Here is a 10,956-nt window from a genome sequence, read left to right on the forward strand (position 1 = left end):
CCAGAAATGAGGCTCTAAAAGCACTCACCATGGAAAGGAGGGATTACATTAGGATAGAGCTGTGGAAAGGACGCAGATGTCCACTGATAAAAGTGGGTTGTCCAACCACTGAGAAATGGGTGTTTTTATTTGGATAAAGACATACGAACAGAAATGTAGTGGCTGTTCACACTGGAATTATGTCATAAACTCATCTCTCTCATTAAACTGTTTGTGTGCCTATAACAATTCTTCCCCAAAAACTTGGCCCAGGAGGCATGCAATATATCTGGTGATGTAAATCTTGTGGCAAATGAGACTTGATCACATACCTGCTGTTTTAAATAATGTAATAGGAAGAGGCGATATTACTCTTCAGCATTTTTGTGCTTTCTGGTAGAGGGGAAATTTTGAACTCCAAGATTTGTGAGAATTGTGGATCAGCAGTGGACTACTTGTTCTGGCCTTGTGGGACAGAGGTTGGGAAAATGCCAGATGTTTATGCCCATGTATTGAAAGCATATCCCTTTTGAGTTTGAGAGAGAGAGGTGGAAATGCCTTTTGGCATGATTTCTGTGAAGTTTCATGCAAGTTTATTATCCTTACTTTGTCAGAGTTGTGTACTGCTGGCTTCCTTAAGGGTTCAGCCCAACAGTTTGCTCCAGAAATGCTTTTCTGTTGCAGGAAAATACATATTGTTCTTATGCTTTTTTAAAAATGTAACTTGTTTTAGAAGTTGCAATATGACAGGGTGTCCAAACACATGATGAACAATGTGCTTCGCCTCTTTTTCTATGATATGTGACAATGTGGCATAATTTCTTAAGGGACAGTGAATATGCTTCATGTATTTTGATTCCCAGCTAGGATGGCTTTTTTTTTTAAGGGAAACCACAATTGGCAGAACAATGAACGAGTCTGGGAGTTCGAATAGTCTAATTTAAAATAAATTAAAAAAAAGTATTCCAGGGAATCTGAAGGTAGTCCAACTGTTGGTTCTAGCTATTGACTGAACACATGGTCATATTGATGACTTCCTGTAATGAACAGGCTAATGTAGATAATCTTTTCAAAATTAACATAAAATAGGAAAAAGAAGCACATTTTGCACATGGATTAACTCTGATTTGGTATTTGCATTTATTTAAAAAAAAGTCTCTAAGTAAGACACTTAGCTCTGAACTTTTTTTAAAAAAATCTTATTCATTAAAGAAGTTCTGCTCCTGTGAAGCTGCACATACTGATGGTGTTTGAATGTAAGTGTAACCTTAAAGAAGACAAAAATGTAAAACATCTGCTCCAAAAGAGGCTTCATACAAAGCCTCATGTACATTCATGTACAAAGACTTAGTCTTAGGAATTTAGATATCTAAATCTTTGAGTGCAATGCTTAGTAACATAAAATTCTCCAAGCACCTAGAGGCCTTATGCAGGTCAGTGTCCTTATAGATCCAGGTAGGTTCATATGTACCCAGCACCAATGCCTCTTCCTGCTTATGTCCAGAGCTTCCAGGTTTTGCATAGTGGATCTTGGGGCTGAACGCAGGATTCAGGAGCTCAGCCAGGTGCCTAATAGATATTGGAAGACTCAGATGAGTGCTTTATTGGATGTAGGTAGAAGTGCTTTGTTTAATCAGGACTGTGGCACTCTAGGAAATTCTAGAGTGATCATATATGTAATTCATTTTGTTCAGCATTTGTGAGTCCTGTGTATTACCAATTGTGAAATATTTGGAAAACACATCATTGAAAGTAACATTTCACATTTGTATTTTCCCATAAGTATATTTAACTGTTAATGAAAGCCATGGGACCAAAAGCTGTTGAGACAGAAACCTCATTCAAGAGACTAGAGCTGGTAGTGCTCTCTGACTCATTTGATCCTCCTGAGTCTCCTTTGGGATTCACCCATTTTTAAAAGGAATTACAGATAGCAGTAGAAGAATAGCTTTGTTGCTGGCTATTCATTCCATGGTGTTTCAACATAGGGCACAGATTAATGTAATTTATTGTGTTGACTTTTGTTTTCTGGACATCTGTTCAATACACCCAAACTCCTTCTGTATAAGGCTCTGAGGAGCCATCAGTTGGTAACAGAAAACACTGGGCTAGATATTCACTGGTGACTTGGAGGTAAAACTCTATGCATTGGATCTCCAGTGCCCTGAGCTACCCAATTGTCTGTGTTAAATAACCCCAATGTGCCTTGTGTCAGATATTACTGATGTCACTATTGACATTGTGTCAAAAATGTCATGCCTAATGTCTGTCACTGAAGAATGGTGGCAGAGTCAAAATTTGACAAAAAACACTTAAGGACAGATAACGAAAGTACCGTGCATCTTTCTCATTCCCCTCAAAGGGAACTAAGTAAATTGTGGGTGTCTACTCAAATCTTCTTATGCAGCACACATTGTGTTGTATATTTCTAGCCACAGAGGTGATAGATTTAAACTTCCTAAAAATATTGGTAAATAGGAGAATTTACTCAAAACAAGTTTAAAATGACCCAAGTTAGCATACACAGCTGCAGTTGGTGTGGAACAGCTCTATGTGTTCATCTAAGGCAGTAGATAGCTTCAAACATACAAATACAATGGTGCAAGAGATGAGAAGCACAGTGAAGAAAACAGATTTGGTTAGTCTCATTACACTCCTCTGTATATTATTTTAGCTTAAAGCTTTAAGTTTGAAAGTCATTATCATGTATAAAAACATTCATTGTTTTTGCAAGAAGGTGTTATTCTTACTGTTCTAAATTTAGTTTACTTTCATTATACTTTTTAACATGGCTTGATATGACCTACTCCCAGACTCTGGGTCTTACTATACTATTCTGCAATTTTAAGGGCAGGATCTCCCCCCATGTGGATGCAGCCAAAGAAATATTTACAAACGTCTCCAAAGAGACAAAGTTTAAAACCTTTTTCCTTTATGGGAATTATGAGATATTTTAAAATACCCTAACACTGATTTGTAGATTTTCTTTTTTTTTTTCCTGAGGGTTTGAGTGTTTTGGTTTTAGTTAGCAGTATCTCCGAGTGTCTGCCTCATGGAGCCAAGGTTTGTATTCCTTCACCTTTAGAGCCTGCATCAGGAAGTTCTCCTGCTCTGTCTGGACTGTGGGCAGCAGTATCTGGCAGGAGTGTGGCTTTGAGCAGACATCTTCAGTAATTCCAAAATATTCCTGTTAAGTAGTAGTAGTAATAACAAAATAGAGGACTTTAAAGCAACATTCTACTTTGCTCATAAAGCAACTGCGTACAGTTTTCTTAAGTAATAGACCTCATGTTTCCCTGAGAGCCTCTGGACTTGTGTGAAGTAGTGCTGGCTGGTGTTGTCCAGGCATGTTGTGTGATTTGTTAAAGCCATGAGGTCTAATCTTCTTGAGCAGTAAAGAAATGTTAAGAGACATTGCTTGATGTATCCATCAAAAGGCTGACATATCGCAAGCTGTTTTAGTTTTGTACAGCTTCCCATGAAGTGAAGGAGTCATATGCAAACAGTAAACATCCTAAAGTCTGGGTCAGCATACAGAATCAATTACTGCAGAGCAGCTGTACTTTCAGTATCTGCACTGTGGCCGACCTGCCCTGGCTGCTGCTGTTTTGGAGGCAATGCCGAGAGCTGATGAAAATCCCAGTGCATTGGGATTGTGAATCACCTGGTGCTGGAATCATGTTTGGGTTCTTAGATAACTTTTTTTTTAAAGTGCTGTGAACTTTGCCCATATTTATTTTATGTTTCTGAAACATCTTTGCCTAAAACATCGTAACAAATAGCAAATAGGATGCTCTCAGATCGTGAATGAAAGTTGGGCTGTAGGAAGAATAAAATCCTTCAGTAGAAATATTCAGGAAGGTAACAAAAACAGATGCAAAGCATTTCTCTAATTACCAACATAACTGAATTTAACAAACATGGAATAAATTACTTTTTTTTTTTCCCCTTCATTATGTTAAATTAATCTTAAAAATCCAGTCTTGGACATTTAACTTCCAAAACATACAGTATTTGCAAGTTCAGTGCTACCAACATTTCTCAAATAAGTGAAGTGGCTTAGGTGATACATAGGATGATTTTACTTATGATGAATGGCTCATTTACTGTCCTACATTTAAACTCGGAGCACACTGCAATGTGTTTTTCAAAGTCTGAGTTAGTACATTTGGACTCACCAGCAGGTTGTTTTCAAAAGAGCAAACGAGTCTTCCAAAGTTTTCTCGGAACTTTTGTGTAATCTACATCTCTTGTTCCTGGAAGACTCCTTCCCACTTGCAGACCACCTCTGCTTTTAATGTCTCATATTTAATGTTCCCTTATACCGAGAGATCCTCTGTTACATCTTTTGCAAATACACCATTTTTGAGTTAATAAATAACAAAGAAGCTTTTCCTGACCTAGTCTTGGCCTCTGAGGTGAGAAGCAGAGGAAACAAAGGAAAGCGGCTCAGCTCTGCCTCTGTAGATATCAGTTCCAACCTGAGTTGTGGGAGGGAACTGAAAGGAGAATTTTCTTTTCATCCTGTACAAATTTCAGGAATTGTAAAGTTCTGTTTTATTGGCCAAGATTACTCAAACTGGTCTAGTTGAATAAATAATATATATTTTGAGAGAGATTCTTAAACTATGTCTCTTTGGCATTCACTTGTGCTGAAGAAGCTGTAGGTTAAATGCTTGCTCCAATTAAGGGAAAAAGGACAACAAAAGAGTGAGCTCTGACAGGAGTGGGTGAGTGAATGTGTGCTACTGGAATGACCTAGTCTGATGCTCACTTAGGATGTGTGAAGCTAAATACCTGATCTACCTTATTCAGAGCCAGACCTCAACATAAGCCTTTCCCATTCACAGGGAATGTCCTTACGTCATCCCTCTGAGGATGCTTGTGGGTCCTTTATTTTCCTTTATCTTTTTTTTCCTGACCGTTATTTTTATGAATCCTGGTAATACCAATTTGTTCTGTGCTCGGTAGGGCTTCCTGCCTCTGCTCGTCCTATGTAGCAAAGACATGAATTCTGAATTTGTATTAATTCTAAAAAACATTAATTCCCAGAAAAAGAGTTAATGGCTGGACTTTGTGTTTGATAAAACACTTAGCATGGTGAAGTAATATGGTAAAGTTTGTTTAATATACAAATATAATGTTTCCATCCGTTTAGTTTGAAGTTCTCTTTCTCATATTAGCAGTTTACTACTGAGAATACCTGTATAACAGTAATACTTTAATGGTATTTACTAACATAAATATTTACTTTCTAGAAGCAATGTTACACAAAATTCCTCAACTGCAGTCTAAGCAACTGCTGGAATGTTTGAGGTAAGAAACCTGACCTTTGGGGAGGATCAACATCAGGAAAACAGTGTTTCCACTGTTTGTGACTTGTGTCTATAGTGAGGGGGCTTGGAATGGCAGGAGAGTGACCAACGCACACAGCTGAACCCCAATGGAAAGTTCTTGTCATTATCATTACATTGATAACAGAAAATATTTTACATGAATTTCAGCATATCCTTGTATGCTCAAACAGACAGTTCGGCAAGGTCTTTCCACAACAATAAGGGAAAATAAATAGAAAGAGACCTTCACTTATACTAAAAATTAGGTTGTTGCAAAACCTGTATGGAAAAGAAGAATCTTGAGTCAGCTTTGTTCTAAATGCTGATGAAATTACATTAGCCACAGCTTGAAAGCAGAACAAAAAATGTTGTCTTTGAGGCATCATCTTTTCCACATAAATTCTGCTCCTTCTGCCTCAAACTATTTAGTTGCCAGCTATTATTCTCAAGTGTTTGCGTTCAACGTGCATCATAAAGTATTGTGTCCATGTATCCATGTTGCTGCAGTTGATACTCAAGTGATGGTCCCGATATTTAATCAAAGCAGCTTTGACTGGGCGCACAGATGACAGTCAGGGATAGACACGTGAAAGAGTAAAGTTTCACCAGTCATTCCTCACCTGGAGGGCTTTTCCAGATTGTAGACAAATATACAGCAGCCTTCTAAAATAGTAAACCTCCCACAGGTTTATTCTTGGAAGTGCAGGAATTTGCCTGCTACATTCAGGTGAGTGTTGATATGAGACTGGCGCAGGAATGATCTGATGGTAAGATTTTTTTTTCCAGGGTGGGCTTGCAGTTGAGATAGGGAATGGAGATTCCCTTTACTTATGGTACCATTTCTCTTATTTTAATTATTTTTATTTTAAGGATTTATTTGCAAGGAGTCTTATATTCTTTTTTTTTTTTCCTTAGCAAAGTAGTTCTACTTAGCTTATTTATTTTTCAGCTTTAAAACATCAGCATTTTATAGATCTGAATTTCACAATGTGAGGATGATTGCTACGTACAATTTGCAAAATTGTGATTAACCAGCCCCTGTTTCGAGTCAGTTCTCCCTAATTCACAAAAGGCTTCCAAGAATAGTCTGCACAAAATTCAGTGTGCAAATTGTAGGGCAGATTTTTAGAGGGCAGTTTAAAGAATGAAGTCCTAAGGGTTTTATCTATATTTATATCTCTTGTTAAACCAAACTCTTATGTAAATGTTACAATCTGTAAATAACAAGCTGAGCAGCTTTCTTAAAGGAAAGATTGCATCCACATTTTTTGAGATTTGGCAAAATAATTTAACTTACACAATAGACTAATATACAAGTATATTTGGAAGCAACTAACACTAGCCTGTGTCTTCATCTGTATTTTATGGATATTTAAAGGTTTAAGAATACGTAGACCTTTCATTTTCCAGTAAAAATTGTCTCAAATTGAAAAACACTGCCTTTAGTGATGGCTTGAAAAAATGGAGATAGCTTTTGTATACTTTTACTTTTTATAGCCATTAATGTTGTAGTAAATCTTGTATTATTGTATACAGTCTAGATTATTCTTCATTCTTTTGCCTTTGGACAGGAAAGAAATTACTGGCTTCCATCAGTGTTATTGGCAATCCCCATATTCTGACATCTGTTCCTTTCTAAACATTTTACCAACCTTGATGAAATGTAGTTTAGTGTTAGAAGCTGACTTGAAGAAAAAATTGGATGATAAAAAAATAACATTGATTAAACACCAGAAGTAATTTACCAATGACTATCAATATTTTGATGGCCACTGCAGTTTATTTCAGAAAAGCTAGACATCTTATAGAAATTTTAATCATATTTAATCTTTGAATTAAGCAGAATAAATGAATTCTCATTTTTTAAACAGAAGGATGAGAGACTGATTTTGCTCAATTTTAATCAAACTCTTTGAGCTGTATTCCTGAGAATGTTTGGGGCATATTTTACAGATGCCATGCAATGCACATCTCCCAGAATTAGAAATCTCAATTAATATTTTCTAATACACAGTGTCATTCATGACTTTGCCCTTTCCGTGGAGCTGTGCCACTGCAGTGTTAGACCTAGATTTGCCTGTGATAGACCAGGTGCTGGAGCAGGGGAGTCCTGCAGGGCACTCAAAGGAGCCTCCAACAACAAAGGTAGTGGGTCTCTGGTAAGCTGCTGACTTTACATACATGCCTTCTTTATTAACTGTGCTTCGTTAAAATAGAGCAAAATCCTAAAAGGCGAGTGTGATTATTCACTCTGTGGTACCGAGCGTAGAGCAATTATGGTGTGTGTTTCCCCACCCTGCGGGGTGGAGAGCTACAAGAGGACTCTTGCCTTGGAAGAGGTTCTTGAGGGTTGGGGCAAAAGAAGGGGTGAATGTTTCATTTCCGAGGATTGGAACAAACTAATTACATTGTGAAGGAGTAGGGTATGAATAATATCCTCTTGGGAAGGGAAGTATGGGGAAATAAATTGAAAAGGGCTACTATAGAGTGTGTGTTCTGATGCTGTAAAAGGTAGACGTACAAGAGGATGGGAAGGTGTGATTAGATTTTTTTTTTTTCTCAGAAGCACTTAGCAGCAGTCTCAGTGGAGCTGTTGAAATTCATGGGATTTACTATGGACTGGTAATGTTTGGGAGCAGAGTTTGGGCAAACTAAACCGAGACCCACATCCTATGGGTGGATCCTCTCTGAATGTTTTTCATTGAGGCCGTAATACTTCAAGAGGGGGATGAAGGCGTTATTTCTCCACCGCTGTATATGTATATGAACCATTGAGGACAAAATGAAATTGCAGCTCTTGATGAATTCACTTAGTCACACCAAGATTTTCAAAGGTGGAATTACTCCTCTAGCAGCAGGATCTTATAGGACTCCAAAGCTAGTTTTTGATTTCTGTACCTTTGAGAGTAACTTGAACCATTGAGGGTTCAAGGTAGTTGCTAGGCTATTTGAAGTGGAGGGGATTGGAGAGATTTGTTTTCTCCATTTTATGGAAAATTTTAATTTGAAGGGAAATTTTCCTATCAGACCTCCTTTAGAAACTCAGTGTTTAATGTGAAAACAGTTTTCTTTCATCTCCTAAAAGTCATGTATGGCAGCAGAAACTGAGTGGTGTAGGTTAAAGTGGTGTGTAAACTGACAATTTTTGGATTCTAGTACTCTGTGCTAATCATAAAAAAAAAATTTAAAAATTTCACACATTTCAGCTGGAGATCTCTCAGCATGTATTTAAATTCATTCAAAGATGAATGAATTCTCACAGTTCCTTGCTGAGGATATTTAGTAGAGAAAGTAAACTTTATAGACAAAATGTCACTTTAGGGAAGTGCATTGTTTTTCTTAAAGTTTTTTTATTTTTTATTTTCTTTCTGAAAGTACGTTGGATTCAACTGTGCTTATATGTACCACCATGTGTACAGTCTGGTGGTCAGGAAGCTGCCCTGGGAAATGGGATGACCCAAGTTCAGATGTGTGCCATTCCCAAGTCTGAGTGACTCAGAGTTAAAATATAAAAAGAAGAAAAAAATAATCTCTGAATTAGATGAAGGAACAGGGCTTGATTCTCCCTTGCTGTAGCATGTTCCTCTAACTACCCAGGACTCCCGACCAACCAGGGCAATGTTATAATTATTAGGCGTCTGCCCTCTCTCATCAGACCCATAATGCCTGATAGCCTTCCCATACCATCTCACAGCCTCCCTTTAACATATGGTTTCAAAGCTGTTGAAGTTCACCTGCTTAGATATCTGTACAAACTACTAGTAGGAACTACATAAATATCTAACAGATGCACACGTTCACCCTGGGATTAGTGCATTCTGGACTCGGACCCGTCAGCATCACACCCCTTCACAATCACATTTTATTTTTTTACTTGCTCATGTGGTGTACACCTGTGACATGCTGGCAATGCACTTGCTTGCAGTGAGAGAGCCCCTCAGGTTCAAAGCTATCCTTATATCTTTGTTCCCTTATGCACGAACCTTTTGAGGTTTTCTCTTAGTGTTCAAAAGGCTCGAGCGTGGCATTACATCTTTAAAACCTATTCTGACCCTTTTTTGAATATGCTGAATATAAAAGCAGAAACAAAGCAAGGAGAACTAGATAAATAGATGCAGAGAGACATCGTAAGGAAAAAAAAAAAGAGCTCCTGAGCTTGCCAGTATTACTTCATGCTCTTTATTGCAAACCTCTAAACAACAATAGGCCACCACCTCATGCAGCTGGGTGTGCAAATTGAAGGTGCGCTGATTATGTGGGCTTTCCATATGTGTAGCACAATGACAGGAACACCTGTGCTAAATAACTTCACATTGATTTTTTTTTTTTTTTACAGTATTCACATTCCTCCTCTTTTAGAAGTCTCTGAAGGAGAAAAAAAAAAGGACTTGTCAACTTTAGTTTCAGTTTTAAGACTTATCTTCCAAGGTTCGACAGAGCTGTTAGAAAATCACAGGGATTTACATCCATTAAACAAATGTTGGATTGGGTCTTAAAACGGAGGAGAGACTGTTCATCTTCTGGACTCAGCTTTGCTAATGTACATTGGGTTTGGCTAACAGTTTCCTTGCAGTTCAGTCCTGGTTGGTTTGTTTGTTTGGTTTGGGTTTTTTTGTTGTTTGATTTTTAATTTTTTTTTTTTAAAGAGCAGTTGATGTTTCAATAGCAAGTTACAGCAACAGAAAGGTTAAGGAAAATACCAGTAGTCTGTAAATGTATATCTTAAGGTGCATCACTGATTTCAAATTATTAATATTCAATAATTCATGATTGTTTAATGAAATGACATATCAAATCAGAAAAAGTAGAATTGAGAAATTTCTGTAACTTAATTCTCATGACTGCAGAACCATGTAGTTACTATCGCTGCTGTTATTATTTGGAGTTGTAGATTAGGTTTAGTGTTATGTGTGATGCCAAATTTCAGGGATTGAAAAAAGATGCTGTTCACTGCCAAGAACTCACTGTAACATTCTGAGCTATGAATCTGAGAACCATAAAGATGGACATCATTGGTAAAATCTAAACATGCTTTTTTTGATCAGTTTGTCAGCAGTGTAAATGGGTCCAAGGGTTGCTCAAAGGGCTAGTTAACCTTTTCTCCTTTAGTGATACCTGAATTTGTGGTTCTCTTTCACCTAAGTACCTACCAATTTATGTTCATAATTTCTATTAATTCTGAGTCTCTTTCTTACACTGTTGTTACTTGAAATGGAAAATATTGGTTACAGTCCAAGAGAAAAATTTATAGCCTGTCATTGTAGCCTTGCGCTGTTTCAATACAATAATACAAATGCATCCCCCCTTTGTGATAAGTGTAGTTTTCCTTTCTTTCTCATGTGATGTTCAGACCGTTTCCAGACTTACTTTGTCTCTATGGTCCCAGAGATTATAAATTCTCAACGAGCATTTAAAGATAACTGTTACCTTTTAAAGCAAGGGGAGCAGACTCTTGTTCTCTGCCACACTCACACTGGGACTGCAGGAGGCAATTTGGATCTTGTATAGCTAAAAGTTGGGGCTTGTAGTACTTCCTTGTTAAGTCATCTTATAGCCTTATTTTCCTACATTTTCTACGGGAAATACGGCATCCTCCAGTGTTGGAGAAGGTGAAAAACTGTTTCGAGACCCAGTCGAGCTC

The sequence above is a fragment of the Tauraco erythrolophus genome, chromosome 15 (assembly GCF_009769465.1).
Source record: "Tauraco erythrolophus isolate bTauEry1 chromosome 15, bTauEry1.pri, whole genome shotgun sequence".
NCBI lineage: Eukaryota > Metazoa > Chordata > Aves > Musophagiformes > Musophagidae > Tauraco > Tauraco erythrolophus.